General features: G+C 29.1%; 1 long non-coding RNA gene across 1 annotated transcript; it reads right to left on the bottom strand.

Annotated features, from left to right (window-relative positions):
- Positions 1–306: 306 nt before the first annotated feature.
- LOC141598436 (uncharacterized) lies at positions 307–1,731 on the bottom strand. The gene is made up of 2 exons (XR_012523540.1): positions 1,099–1,731; positions 307–546 (listed from the first exon to the last, which is right to left on the bottom strand). It is a non-coding gene; the product is annotated as an uncharacterized LOC141598436 (long non-coding RNA).
- Positions 1,732–16,766: the final 15,035 nt, after the last annotated feature.

Raw genomic sequence — 16,766 nt, 5'->3', positions numbered from 1 at the left:
GGGCCCATTATTTTTCCTCACTTAAGCCCAAAAGCACAAGGCCTTGTTACTAAGTGGTGGGTGAAATCCTTTATAAACATATCATATCACTACTACATAAAAGGCTTAGGAAACCGGTTAAAAAAGCCTTAAGAAACCGGTTTATAACCGGTCTCTAGCTCATAGGTGTGTTAGCCTAAGAGACCAGTTTTTAAACCGGTTTCTTTGGTAATATCAAAGAAACCGCATGTCACCAAAAACCGGTTTCTTTGATAGAGACCAGTTATTGGTCAAAACCGGTCTCTTATGTTTTATTTAAAAAAAAAATTACAATTGAAAAAAGTAACGACCTGCATTATTTTAATGAAAAATTACATTACATTTATCAAATTACATCATCCATCAACTCCAAAAACCAAAGTTATATTCGGATTTCATATAAACTAATCCCGTATTATAAAAGCAGTAAATCTAGTCAAGTCATCTAATTTGTACCCAAACTCGAATTCATCAGGGCGCCGAAGCCATCTAATCTGTACCCAAACTCGAATTCATCTGGGCTCACTCCTGCACGTAGGGAAGAAGACCAGTAAAAACTAAATTAATGTAGAATGAAGTTTCACAAACAAAAAATTGATACCTGTTGCAAACTGAAATTCAACCTATAAAGGTGATTTTAAAATGGGTTGACAGTAGGTAAATACGTAGTACGTACTCTATTTTTAAGGTACTAAGAGAATTACTCCAAGAGAGCACTAGTCAGCGGTGAGGTTATAACGAAGTTCACAAACAATCTTAGTGGCTATTAGTAGATACAATAGAAAGGTAAATATTCGATGCCAAATGTGAAGCAAGGAATCACAACACAAATTCAAGTCGTCAACTGTAAAGTATAGAGTCGGTCAGCAAACTACATTTCCTTGGTAAAATAACCAGCCTCAATAGTAGCCTTGCTTGTACTGATTGATAAACTTATTATTTACATATCTAGTATACATCAGATGAAGGTGTAAATAGCTCCAAAAACAAGAGTATACAAACTATTAATATATAAGATCATACTAAATGTTACAAAGACCATGTAATTGCTATCTTATAGGAATGAGAAGTGATCATTACCTGTACTAAGTAAATAATTGCAGCAAAGTATGAGGCATGGTCGCAGTTGAGAGAAAAATGTTCTTTACCATATCATTGAACAACCATATTGTACTGCGTATCAAAATCAGATGGCTACTACATGATCAGAATGATATCATTGATAGAGAACCATATAGTTTGCTGCACGAACTAAATTATAATTCCTTTGCAGAAATATGATCTTTATCATATCATTGATAGAGAACCATATAGTTTGAAAGAAAATTATATTTCGATAGCTATCCAAATATCCAAAATAATTTGACATTGATGTGGGTAGATTCACATTCAAGTTTGATTGTTTCTCAAATCTCATTTAGTTATAAGCTCTTTCAGAATCGCTTCACAATAACTTACTCTGTTCACAAGATTAGAATGAAACTTAGCAGAAGATGGTATAGATCAGACTTTGAATTGTTGTCTCAAGGCTCATTATCAAGACAAAGCGATAATAAAGAAAAATGCATAGGGTCATATACTGAGTATTGAAAAATACCTATGAAGGCTGTGAACCAATCAACAGCTAAGAAAGATAAGGCATGCAATATTTCATTTAGTGCATTACGGGTTGCATACACTTAAAACTCTTCCGATTTCTGCATCCAAAGAGAAACAAAAGAGCAAGTGTCTTCTATGAGACGGGGCATCAAAACAAAGTCATGAGTCCTACTACAAGTGTCATGACAACCATACTGATTTAATCACTTATGCATCAAATGATCAAAGTAACCAACCTGCAGCATTGGTTCAAAAGTACGCACATAAACCACTCATTTTCCAAACCCATAGAACTATACGAAAGCAATACGGAGTACAAATTTTCATGCTCGTAATACTAATGTCAGAAGCTCAAGGACAAAATAAAATGGCTTCAAAAAGGGAGGAAATTTGTCAAAGTCTGCAACTAAAAATATGACATGGGATGATACGAGCATGAAAAACAAATAGATGTTAATGTGGCGCACTCAATTTAAGGATTTGAGCACTAAAAATAGACAATGAATATAAACACATGATTTCAAAGAAATATACGGTATGTCGATATCCAATCAATTTGAATTGAATCAAAATCACGTAATTTGCATCAAAACCTCGTAATTTGAATCAAAATTCCGTAATTTGAATAATAAATAATTTGAATTGAATCAAAATCCCATAATTTGATAACCCTAATTTGCATATCCAATCAATTTAAATCAAATGCTTCAAATCCAACAATACGTATGCTATAATTATCATACCATAACAATGATAACGTCAGTAAGCATTATAGTGCGACACCAAAGATATTTCCATTAAGTATGCTATAATTATCATACCATAACAACAATAAGTATTCTATAATTGGCATGTTGCATATTTACATATTGTCTAGTGTCTTATGTCTTTATTATCGAAACTGACGTGTTTTGGGTTGTGTGTAATTGTCACCTATTTCCGGGGTGACATGTGTTGATCCATATGATATTTCCAAACATATGGGGACTAGTTTGAGTACAGGTTTTGCTTGTTGACATGGTTGGGGTTTCGGGCCGCGCTTTGGACAGGGAGTCGAGTTGCATAGTTGGATGACATACATAGTAGTCGAGTTGTATATGACATAGTTTACACTAGTATTGGTGCCCGGCTTCGCCCGGGCTACATCTACTTACCATTATTTTTTTTTCATTAAATAAAATTACTTAAAGTTGCATAACTCATAAATTTATCATTAATATATTTTTTATAACATATCCTAAAATTACGATGAAATAAATTTTGAGACACATTCACTACTCCCGCTATTAATATTTTACTCTTATTAATGACACAATAGTAATAACATTTCACCACTTGCCGTATTCATTATTTTTACTTTCACTACTCCCGCCATAATTATTGTTACTGTCACTACTGTCGCATTAATATTGATAATTTCACTACTCCCGCCGTAATTATTGTTACTTTCACTATTGCCGCATTAATATTGATTATTTCACTACTTCCGTTGTTTCTACCACTCTCACTAATCACGTTGATAGTATTGTTACTTTTACTATTCAAATGAGTGATTACTATCATATAACTATATCCAATGTTACTACAATTCTTTTCTTCACTGACGAAATTACTTTTACTACTTATGCATGCAATTTTAAGAGGATTATATATTTATATAAATATATTAAATATATGCATTAAATCAAATCGAAAGAATTGTGCAATATTATATATTATGGAATCTAACTTGAATTGTTTATAACCTACTTATTATATTTTTGTATGTTAAATAATTAACATTTCTATACATCTAATAAACTATAAAGTTTAATAAAATTGCATATATTTTAAATTTAATATATAATTTTATGATGATAATAATTAATACCATAAGTGTGCATGTTTATACTAATTAATTACTTTATTTTAAGGAAATTGACCATCTTCTAGTCGTCTATAAATATTTAGGAAAATTACCAGGCATTTTCTTTCTTTCTCTCCTTGAAATTGACCATCTTAAGTAATTATTTTATTTTAAGGAAATTGACCACCTTAATTAATTATTTTAGTTTAAGGAAATTGACCATGTTTAGGAAAATTATCAAGCTTCTATATAATTTAATTTTGACCCAAATTATATAATATTTGCATTGAGATCCCTTAATCGGGTCCATCACACGATGCTATGTTTAACGGTAGATTCTAGAGAGATTTTACCCTTAAATTATATAATTTTGACCCAAATTATATAATATTTGCTTCGCCCGGGCTACCTTTATTTACCCTTAAATTTTATTTTCAATGAAATAAACTATGTTGGAGTTGTCTAACTCACACGTTTACTATTAGTAATATATTTTTTTCTATGACATATCTTACAATTATAATGAAATGTAAAATTTATTTTCAAATTATGAGACACGTTCACTATCCCGTTATTAATATTATTTCTGTCACGACATTTTTTGTTAATATCATTGCGTTCACTACTCCCGTGGTTACTATTGTTTCTTTTACTAATTACTCTTTTTTTTTGTTAAATTCATTATTCTCGTTAATTTTATCCAGCCTGTATTTAAATAAATAAAAATATTTCCTTGAGTCGATTGGTTATTTAATTGTTCATACTTTTTCTCATTGTTACCAATGTTATTTTCACTACATTCGTTGTTACATTCACTACTCCCACTGTCATTATTATAACTTTCACTACTTCCACATTAATACCGTTAATTTTATTAATCTCGTTGCTGCTACTATTACTTTTACTACATTTAACTTAATTTATAATTCTATGATGATACTAATTAATTCCATAAGTAGGGCATGTTAATTTTAAGGAAAATTACTATATTATTGTATTTTCTAAATTTAATTACTTTAATTTAATGCAGTTTCCATAAATATTCTTCATCAAGGCATGTTTATATTATACTTTTAACCAAAACTATATAATATTTACATTGAGATCCCTTTATCAGGTCCATCACACGGTGCTATCGATTTAAAACTATATAGTATATTTAGTTTGTATAAATTTCTTTAATTACATTGAAGTCCCTTGGTTTCTGGAATTAATATATAGTATTGATTACATATATGTATTAAATCAAATCGAAAGAATTATGCAATATTATATATTATGGAATCGAACTTGAATTATTTATAACCTACTTATATTATATTTTTGTATGTTAAATAATTAACATCTCTATACATCTAATAAACTATAAAGTTTAATAAAATTACATAGATTTTAAATTTAATATATAATTTTATGATGATAATAATTAATACGATAAGTGTGCATGTTTATACTAATTAATTATTTATTTTAAGGAAATCGACCATCTTCTAGTCTTCTATAAATATTTAGAAAAATTAGCAAGCATCTTCTTTCTTTTAGTCTCCTTGGAATTGACATCTTAATTAATTATTTTATTTTAAGGAAATTGACCATCTTAATTAATTATTTTATTTTAAGGAAATTGACCATGTTTTAGTCTCTTACAAATATTTAGGAAAATTACCAAGCTTCTATATAATTTAATTTTAACCCAAACTATATAATATTTGCATTGAAATCCCTTAATCGGGTCCATCACATGGTGCTAGTGATTTAAAACTATATAGTATAATTAATTTGTAGAACTTTCTTTAATTACATTGAAGTCCCTTGGTTTCTGGATTTAATATATAGTATTGATTTGTTATTTGTTTATTCACAAGTAATTCACTAAACTTGTCATTTATATATAATGTTTCTTAATTGTAATTCCGATTTTACTGCCTCGGGAAACCGTGACGGTAGCATCCTCGCATTACCTTTGCCCGGTAAGAAGGGGTGTTACAAGTATAAAAGTTAAAAGAGAGAAATAAACGCTAGCAAAACCTTGAGATCGCTGGGATCGATACCGGCCGTTAATAAAATTGGTACCAATGATATAACTAGGTGAGAAGAAATCGAAGAAAGAGTGCAAAATGATATGAAAATGAAGAAACCAAAGATATGAGACATGCAGAAGGTAGATTAGTCATCAGATCGTGCGAGAGAGATAGAAGGTGAGAAACAAGTGGGAGGTTATATTTTTTTTTTGGTGTCAACAATATAAGTATAAGCTTTGGACAATAAGGTATTATGGATTGGGCTTTAAATTGGATGGTCTTATAATATAAGACCGCCATATACAACAATTTGTGTTTTCGTTTAATATATACTCATTTTGGTCCTAGGCCTTGTTCGGGCTTATCATTTAAATTTTCACAAATTTTAGAATAAGACGGTCTCACACCGTGAGATACTGAAACGGTCCATGTAACACCCCCATTTATTTAAGAGCCTTTGCTAGGCATTCATAGATAAATGAACGTGTTACCATCTCAGTTTCCTGAGGTAGTGAATACAAGGGTAAACGAAACCACAATACTTTAAATAAATATAATGTTTAAATGGCCTTATTACAAAATCCAAATTAATAACTAAATTAATAAATACAACTGCAGCGGAAACTAATTAATACGAATAATAAATATTGTTTGTTCTTCTAAGGTGATCTAGACAGCTAAGTAAATGCCATATCCTCTCGCCCTTCAGCTCCCCTTCTAAGCCAACTTAAATACTTGAAATCAATCTGCTCCCCAATTATTGGTTCATCATAGGTATTTAACGAATACACGGTCAACCCAACGGTTGAGTAGGAATATCTAAACAACAAGAATAATACAACGATAAGACAAATTAATTAAATCAATTACTCAGTTCCTGTTCATAAAGCCAACAATATGGCAACTCCGAGACACCTTTGTATAAACCGCCACCCCTGGTCCGGTTTATACAGCCATAACAAACTCCGAGACACCCTTTTATATACCGCCACCCCTAGTCCGGTTCTTCAAATATAACCCGCCACCCCTGGTCCGGGTACACAAACAACAACAATACCAATAAGCAATACGGATAATAATATCTCAACGGATAAACAATAACATTAACCATCCAACAACCAACATCCAATTCCAATTAATATTTAAAGGATAAATTACACCAATACACATTCAAATTGAGTAGATAACCTACCTCAGCGGCAAATCCAATTAAGCAGTCCAATAAAATAATCAGAAATACTCCACTTCAAAACCGTCACCTAAACGAAATATTATAATTTAATTATTAATTATTCAATTTATTATATTAATTTAATTAATTACAATTTAATTATATTAACTAGTTTTTGTACCCGTGCAAAAAGCACGGGTCGCTTTAAATATTAAGGTGAAATTCGGTATTTTAATTAATGGTTGGTAAATTATTAAACTCCATGCTTCATATTTTACTAAACGTCATTTTAGCCGCTCCTTTTTACCAGAAACATCTTTAGAAGCTCACCGGAGTGCAACATAAAATAGCTTTATTTTTCGTTAATCAATAAATACACACTTTTCTCAAATTGATACATTTTTTTGAGAAAAATCAAATACAACTTGATTACTAAAAACTAAACCGTGCTTATTTGTTTGGGTAGGATGAGAAAAATTGAGTAGCCTTATTACTATCATAACTAGATTTGTGACCCGTGAAATTCACGGGTTTATCTGTTTTAGTTTTGATATTTTTATCGTATTGTTAATATTTGTTCGAGCACTTAGTTATTGATCCATTTAAAAATATATAGTCTTGAAATACATATAAATTACTTAGTTAATACCTTATTTCTTTGACAACTTTGGTTTATTTTTTATAAATTGAATCCTGCAAGTGACAATGTAGTAGCTACTAATTTTGAGAAACTTGACAACGGAGCAATGACAAAGACGACTCATTATATATACGTGTGTTTTACTCCGCAATATAATAAAGTGAGTTTTTTAAATATTAAAAGTTGAAACCATCCGTATATAATAAATTATGTATGGAAAAATCTTCAATAACGCCTTATAAGGTTGTAAACTCAATACCTCAGTATAGTCATCTCCAAATTATTTCTAGACTTCTCCATCAACCCTCACATAGAAATATCTTTGAAGTCTTATTACCACGTGCATGCATCAAATATTAAAAAAAATTTATTATATCGATAGAAAAATATTAGATATGATTCAACGGCATGGTCTGTATCTAATCCATGTATTACGAATTAAATTTTCATTTCAATTTCTCAATAATCTAAAAAAATATATTCCCTAAATTCGAATTCCAAAATGTTCATAAAATTCTTTAAGTTCCTTATTACTATTTCAATTATGTGATATCTCTTGTTATACTTATGTTCACGATCCTATATAAAAATAAAAGTAGTATTAAAGACTATAAAATAATCTATTCCGGTTTTGAAAAAAAAACACATAAACTTAAAAGAATTTAGAAAGCATACTATTTAATATTTATTTGAAGGTTCACTTTCGTTTCCTTTTAGTACGCTTTCTTTTAGTACATGTCTTGATAATAGTTCATAAGAAATGAAAAAGAAAAATATATGTTAGAGATGATTATACCATGAATACAAAAATACAAATTCAAATAGGTTAATTGGAAAAGCATAATAGTAAAATTACACAACAATATACGCTTAATGACAAATTTAAAGAAATATTATAAGATCTCCCTATTGAGATCAACGATCATCTTATAATAGTTAAAAAAGCATAAACCACTTAAAAAAGTAAAGTAAATTTTATAGAAAAACAATCAAAAGGTGGGAGTTGGAGAAAACTTAAATTGGAAGAGGAAATGACATAATTAAAATAATTAATTATTATCATGATGGTTCAAAAAGTAAATTGTGAAATTTTAAAGATTTTTCATTCAATTATTTGTACTTATTTATTTACCATTATTTATGAGAGTAGGTTTTTTTTAGGAAATTATGAGAATAAGTTTTATGTATTATTCCTGTTTTGACAAAAAAACACATAAACGTAAAAACATACGAAGTAGAATTTAGAAATCATACTATTTAATATTTACCCGAAGGTTCACTTTCAGTTCCTTTTATTACATGCCTTGAGAATAGTTCATATAAAATGAAAAAGAAAAATATATGTTAGAGATGATTATACTCGTCAATACAAAAATACAAATTCAAATAGATTGATCAGGAAAATATAATAGTAAAATTACAACACAATATACGTTTAATAACAAATGAAAAGAAATATTATAAGACTTCTATTTTGAGATCAACAATCATCCATTACTTATCAGTTTCTACCTTACATTTTTTTACCTTTAATTTTACCTCAGTTTCGTGCCTTTTGTATTTCTTCCCTCTCTAGATTACCCACGTGATGGTTTGCCTTATCTGCATTCACAAACGTTTCATGGTCCTTTAAAGTTATATAAAAAATACGTTGACCAAAAGATAAAACATCAACCTGACAAAAACTTGACAAACGAATCAAAATATTGTCACATGTACGTCACTTAAATTAAACCAACTGGAAAACATGAATTCAAATATAAAGCAAACGATTCATAAAACCAACAATATAACAAATTAAAATATACTTTATTGGACACAACAACAACAACAACAACAACAACAACAACAACAACAACAACAACAACAACAACAATACTCAATATAATCAAATAAATAAATTAAACCATAAAATACAATCCACAACTTAGAAACTCATGACAAATGGACATATTTTAAATGAATAAAGTGAATAGAAACTATTATAGGTATTGTAGGTTTTATAGTCATTACATAACCATAAATTCCCATATTTTAATTTAATTTTTAATTTATTTTGTGGTATTATTAAATTAGATAATTGATTGTCGAGAGTCTCAAGAGATGATTTAAATAGTACATAATTTTAATGAAAATTATTGGTGTTGAGTAATATAAGGAGTTTTAATAAAACTATTAACATATTATATTACAAAAATTAATTAAATAGGAAAATTTTTTAATTAATTTGGTGTGTGTGTTAAGTATTATGAAGAATTTTAATCAATTTATTACCTTGTTTAATTAAAAAAAAATAGAAAAATGTTAATAATGGTGGGTGGTCACTAATATGAAGAGGTTTAATTAATTTAATAACAAGTTTTATTACAAAAATTTTAAAAACAATGAATTAAATAGGAAAATGTTAATAATGGTGAGTGTTTAGTAATATGAAGAGGTTTAATTAATTCCTTAACATGTTTTATTACAAAAATTTTAATTAAAATTTCAATTTCAATTATAAATTATAAAATTTATTAACATGTTTTATTACAAAAATTTCAATTAAAATGTCAATATTAATTATAAATTATGAAATTTGATGTAAATTTGTAAGGGTTATATAAATTTTGAAAGACAATATATTTAATATACAAAATCAATTTAAGAATAAAGATAATATCCTTTCATATTATAGATATAATTGAATTAAATTAGTTTATAGATAAATGATTTAAATTAATGTCAAGTAATAATAAATTGATAATCCATGTCACATTAATTCGCCATGACATATTAAAAATATGCAACATTACATTTAAATATGCCACGTCACATTAAATTTTAATCTAGGTGGCTTTTTGGATCCTACGTGGCTTTGTCTAGGTGGCGTTTATTTGTCATTTTAGGGTAACCTTTTAATTATATTTTATAGATTTGAGTGAAGTATATTTAAAGTGCAATCTGACAACACTATCAATTCACGGCGCACTGAAAATTCAGATAGTTATACATTTTATTAATTTGACTATTTACTACAACATTAAAACTCATATGAAATTGAAATTGCGGTATCAAAATCTTTTTTAGATTTAACCATCATGAAAATATGTTTTATAATAATGACAGTTATCTAATTGTCTAGAAATTTTGATAATCAACCATCTCAACTTCTTATTAATATAAACAGTTCACTTACACATTAATCATGTAAATACTTCACCTACTCCATAATCAAACATTTGAATAACCAATAAAATATTTGAAATATTCTAATTTTTCGCTAGTTTATGACATTTTTGATCTATCTAGGGAATGACTTTTTCATTCAATGTAAACGCTTGTTGAATATTAGAATAAAACTCCAATGCCTTCTCCCTATCTATTTACTTTTGTAATCGATCAATTACTAAATGCATACATAGAAAATAATTAGCGGTAAAAGTAATAGGAAAAAAAAGGAAGATTTCTTACCTTCTATATGGAATATAATTATTATGCAAATGCTTAATCTTTCATTTGTTAATTAAAATTAAAATATATTTATAAAACAGTATTACCCAAGACATATTAAGAGTCACTAATTTAACATAATTCATTAATTACTAACTAAATGCTACTCCCTCCATTCAACTCCACTTTGCAAGTTTGTTTTTTTGCACGGGTATTAAGGAGCGGATTAAAAAGACTATTAAAAGTACATGGGGAAAGAGAATGGAAAGGTTACAAATATTAAAAAATATAAAGGTGGGTTTTATGGTGGATTAGTGTGGGATATGGATGACATTTTTTATAAATATAGATTTTTAATAAGGATAGAATTGTCATTTTCTTAGCCAAATAAGGAAACATGTAAAGTGGAGTTGAATGGACGAAAAAGGAATACTTGCAAAGTGGAGTTGAAATGGAGGGAGTATGAATTATGTGACCACAATTCACATTAACTTCTAATAAGAATCTTCAAGATACATTGCATACATTTTTTGAGGTAAATGATGAAGAAAAATTGACGTTCAAATACATTGGTGTAACCTTTTTACAACTTTATAATTTTTTTTGTTAAAAAAAGTTTAAGCAATAATTAACAAAAAATATTTTACCTTATATGAGATTCACAACCCCTTGACTTATTATATCATACAGTGACATGTTATTTGGTAAATAAATCTACAACGTGAAAGCCAATTTGGATTCTCTTCATTTTTTTCCTTCGTGTTTTCTCTCTAATACACTAATATTTTAATATATTTTTTGTTTCCATAAACATTACTTTTATAAAGATTACAACCATTAGATCGCGACAAACAAATTCGAACTGTCTATCAGAAATAAATGGAGAGAATTGACTTCTTTTTAGAACGGAAAAATATACATAAAACAATGACCTTGATTAGTTAGACAAAATGAAGGAAAGGGAAGGGATGTTTATACATAAATTGTACATTCTTACATTTGTTTTCAAATGGAGTGTGCAACAATTGAAAAGTGTCAAAACTAATATTTAAAAGTATGAAAAAGTATATACGGAGTACTAAACTAAAAATAAATTCAAAAAACTAAATATATTCTATATAAACTAAGACGTAAGCCACTGGTCCATGATATACTTGTATACTCTTATAAAGCAAAACCCTCAATTACTTACATATATATGATATAATAAAAGCGTAAATGATCTATCAAATTTATAAAATTGATTGAATAGCTTAATCTTGAGATAAAGTACCCCTAACATTAATCTGCAAGAAAAAAAAACAATCACCCTTATATATGCAATGTAGAGTCTATTAAATTAACTACAAAGTATAATATGTAAATGCAATGATCAATAAAACAAATTTACTTGTTGTGAAGGATGTGAGATTTTACCAAAAATAAAAGTGTCTAAAGTGGTTTCATGAAATGACAACTCCAAATATTGTAATATGCATATGTGAAGTACAAATCATGGAGGAAAAATCAGAAATTTATAGGATTTGAGAAATAATAGTGGTTACTCTTACATTCAAGAAGCCATGTCAAAAGACATGTAATCAATTCAAAATTTTATAGCAATTTATTTCCATCTTTCTCCTTTGGAATTATTTGGCATTTATGCCATTAAAAAAGGGTACTTATTAATTTGCTTAAGCTTTGAATTATTATTTTTTTCACAATAATTTGTTTAATAAGTTAGGAGAGGGATTTAGAGTATGTGATGTGATTAAGTAATGTGTTATAGGTAGGCTTTAATTATATTTGTGTAGATTAATTAATATTAACCAATAGAAAAATGACATGTTAATTAAAATTAAATGTGTTAAGTAGCCTTTTAATTAAATTTTATAGATTTATGAGAGGAAACCAAAAAGTTTGTATTAATTTAGTACACTAAAACTTGGGAGAGACGGTCTCTCATTAAATTATTGAGAGACCAATCTTTTGTACCCTTTTAGTTGGATTTCGTACCCCTTTTATTGTTGATCGTGACATAGTAATTTCGTACCTATTTACATAATAAATGTACTCATTTTAGCATTAATCATGATTTGTACCTACTTTATTACCTTTAGTACCACTTTTTCTTAAAATTGTATAATGATCTCTCAATAAAGCTTATTAAGAGACCGTCTCTCAGGAGACTTAGTATTAGAGATCTAGTTTTTTTTTTTTAATTTGTATTTGCAACTAATATTTTTGAAATTTTTTGTACTTATTTTGTATCACTTTTAAATAAATGAATAAAAATGTAGAATCCTTGTCAATTAAGGCATCAAAATGCCTTTAAATATTAAATATTGATAGATTAAAGAAATATTATAAGATCTCTATTTTGAGATCAACAATCACCTAATAATGGTTAAAAACCATTCAACACCTGGAAAAATATAATGTAAATGATAAAAAAAATAAGGATTATTGTCATGATGGTTGAAAAAGTATATTGTGAAATTTTAATGGTTTTTCATAATTATCTACATTTATTTTTTTACCATTAATTATGAGAGTAACTTTTAAATGTGGAATTGATAATTTTTTTTCATGTATACTACTATGCTAGTATTTCCACGTGGACTATATTTCGCCACGTCACAATTAATTGTTGCCGTGTCACATTTATTTTGTCAATGTGGCATTTAACCCATGTCTACAAATAATTGAAATTAATGCGAAAATTAATTATAAAAATTTTCTTATATAAATATTATAACAATAAATCATAATTTTTTTTTTGTTTAAAAACTCGATAGGTAAAGTATAGATGGAGAACTAAATGAATTATTTCGCTTTTTTTTTTTTTGCAAGAAGGTTATACTCTTATTATTCATCCACTTGGAGTGAATAAAACTTGGGTATATGAATTATTTTACTTTTTATCTTTATTATGTTTAGTATTAATAGTTACAATCTTATTTACTTAAGATTTTTGTGGTTGTGTTGAAATTGCAGGAGAATGACATGCTCACATCATCAATAACATTCCATGAAATTGGAAAATAAAGGTTATGAATATTCTTTACAATTTTCTTTTGGTTTGAATAATCTTTTATTGTCTCTGTTTTTTTATTATGGTGTATTTGGAATATCAAATGGTTGTATGAATCTCTATAAAATGAAGAGATGGTATATTTTATATATACTAACCCTTGATATATTAATTGGCAAATGTTGTAAATTGTGCTACATTGTCCTTCACTCTTTCATGCACTTCAAATTCCCGTGTAACACGTTTCTTCTATTTATATTTTGTTAAGCAGGTTATAAATCAAATGTCTTAGACGAAGTGTTGTAGTATTGTGCAAGGATGTCAATTGGACCATTTAATAGTGTCATATGCGAGTAAATATTTTGCATGATTACTGGTTGAAACCCGATAATCATTCTTCAATTCGTTGTTCCAACTTTAAATTCTTTTAAGCCTTAAATCATTTTATGTTTTCCATCATATATTTTAATCTAATACTCACAATATTTATTTGAGAAATGTTTTTTTAATGAATTTTGTATATATTTATTTTTCTCATGAATTAGGAAAGCTAATAATTCTTACGAAGTATAACAACATTGTTTTGATTATAATGTTGGATGAATGAAGAGGAAACATCTATGCTTAAATCTTACGAAATATGTTTAATTGTATATGCTCAAATCTCTATTCATTGTCATTTTGAAAAACGTGTTGTTAGTTTTGTTAATTTTATACTACGAATAATTGTCAAGTCTATCTCTGGATTTCTACTCCTTACGTTCCTCTCCTACTCTTTCTCCCAAATCTAATCGTATCTATACTACAAAGTATATTATTAAAAAATAAAATTTGAAATAATGAAATTATGTATCCTTATTTCTTTGGAATTCATTGGAATAAATGTTAAAGATACTCATGTAAAAGTTCACCAATAATAAGAGATATACAAATGTCACTAATTAAAAGAGACATAAAAATGAAACTATGATGGTGTTATTGTTCAACTGATACATTTTCTCGTGTATCCTTCACTCAAAAATTGCTCATATAAAATTTATTTTTAAATTCATCAAATGCATATTGCTTATAGAATTTTATTTGTTTAAGTCACATGTCAATTGTCATTATATCTTTGCTAATTGTACCAAAAAAATAACTCTTTGCTAATAGTTTAATTATATCATTTAGAACTTTCAATATAAATTATGTTTTTTGTATAGAAATGTTCATCAATAAAACTAAAAGTGAGTCGTGAGGGTCAATTCGTAAGTCAACTAAAGCTTTATCCTATAATCTATATAATATAAAAGGGCAAGACTACGCATTATTATTTGGGGCCTGAAATATGTGCTGCTATCACTGATTTTTTCACTTCTGGCCAGCTGTTGAAACAGCTAAACACCACCAACATTACTCTCATCCCTAAGACTAATTGCCCTACCAGTGTCCTCGAGTTTAGGCCTATTGCTTGTTGTAATACAATTTACAAATGTATTGCCAAGCTCTTATGTGCTAGACTGGGGGATGTGCTACCTGAGATAGTAAATGAAAATCAAGGAGGTTTCATCAAGGGGAGGAAGATTGTTGAAAATGTGCTCATTTGCCAGGACATTGTGAGGCTCTATAATAGGAAAGCTGCTTCCCCTAGGTGTCTTGTTAAGATAGACTTAAGGAAAGCTTATGATAGTGTTGAATGGGATTTCCTGTTTCAGATGCTCACCTATCTGAAGTTTCCTAAACAGTTTATTGGTTGGATTATGTGTTGTGTTACCACTCCCACTTATTCTTTAACACTTAATGGCAATTCCTTTGGGTTCTTTAAAGGGAAAAGGGGCCTCAGGCAGGGAGACCCCCTGTCTCCTCTTCTATTCACTCTGTGCATGGACTATCTGTCAAGGATTCTTAATGTGGTGGGCCAGCAGGATGATTTTAGGTTTCACCCCATGTGTGGCCCTCTGAGATTGAATCATTTATTGTTTGCTGACGACCTTCTCCTCTTTTCTAAAGGGACTGCAGCCTCTATTATGTGGATGTTGAGAGCTTTTGCCACCTTCTCTGCAGCTTCTGGGTTGTGTTTGAATAAGGAGAAGACTGAAATCTATTTTAATGGTGTTTCTGAGCATGTCATGGGTGATATTTTACAGGTTTCAGGCTTTAGGAAAGGGTCCCTTCCTTTCAAATATTTGGGGATTCCTATCTCTTCTAAGAAACTCACCAAAAATGAAGGGAGAAAACTCACAGATAAGATCACTGCCAGAATTAGATCATGGGGGGCTTCCCATCTTTCCTATGCTGGCAGGCTCATTTTGGTGACAGCAGTGCTTCAATCCCTTCATTCTTACTGGTCTACTATCTTTCTTATTCCTAATTGCATCATGAATAGGATTGATAGCATGTGCAGGAATTTCCTTTGGGGGGGGAAGGATACTTACTGGCGTGCACCTGCAGTTGGTTGGGATCAGTGCTGTACACCTAAGAGTGAGGGAGGTTTAGGGCTTAAACATTCAAAGAATTGGAACAAAGCTCTGCTAGGTAAATATATCTGGTGGATTGCATCTAAGAAAGACCATTTGTGGGTGAAATGGGTATCTCATGTCTATTTGAAAGGGGTGCATTGGTCCAACTACACGCCTCCTGTTGACTGTAGTTGGTCGTGGAAAAAAATAGCCCACCTTATGTGTATCTTCAAGCCTGCTTATAATGCTGATTTCTGGCTGGGTAAAGCTGCTGGTTACTCTGTGAATGAAGGATACAATTGGTTAAGAAGTCCTGGTACCCCTGTCAGTTGGTTTAAACTCTGTTGGAATTCTCTGAACATACCTAGAGCCTCGTTCATTTTTTGGATTTATAAACTTGGAAGGCTCCTCACTAAGGATCGTCTTGCTCATATGGGAGGAGTTGCTGATTTGAATTGCTTTCTTTGTGCTACTGAAGATGAGAATCATGGTCATCTGTTCTTTGATTGTGACTTTAGTTCCAGATGTGTCTCCTTACTACAGCTGAAACTAAAGGTCCAGTTCAACCCCAGGGAGCTTGTTGAATGG

This window comes from Silene latifolia, chromosome 1 (genome assembly GCF_048544455.1).
Source record: "Silene latifolia isolate original U9 population chromosome 1, ASM4854445v1, whole genome shotgun sequence".
NCBI classification, from domain to species: domain Eukaryota; kingdom Viridiplantae; phylum Streptophyta; class Magnoliopsida; order Caryophyllales; family Caryophyllaceae; genus Silene; species Silene latifolia.
The sequence above is the reverse complement of the archived record's forward strand: the minus strand, read 5'-3'. Positions and strand labels throughout refer to the sequence as shown.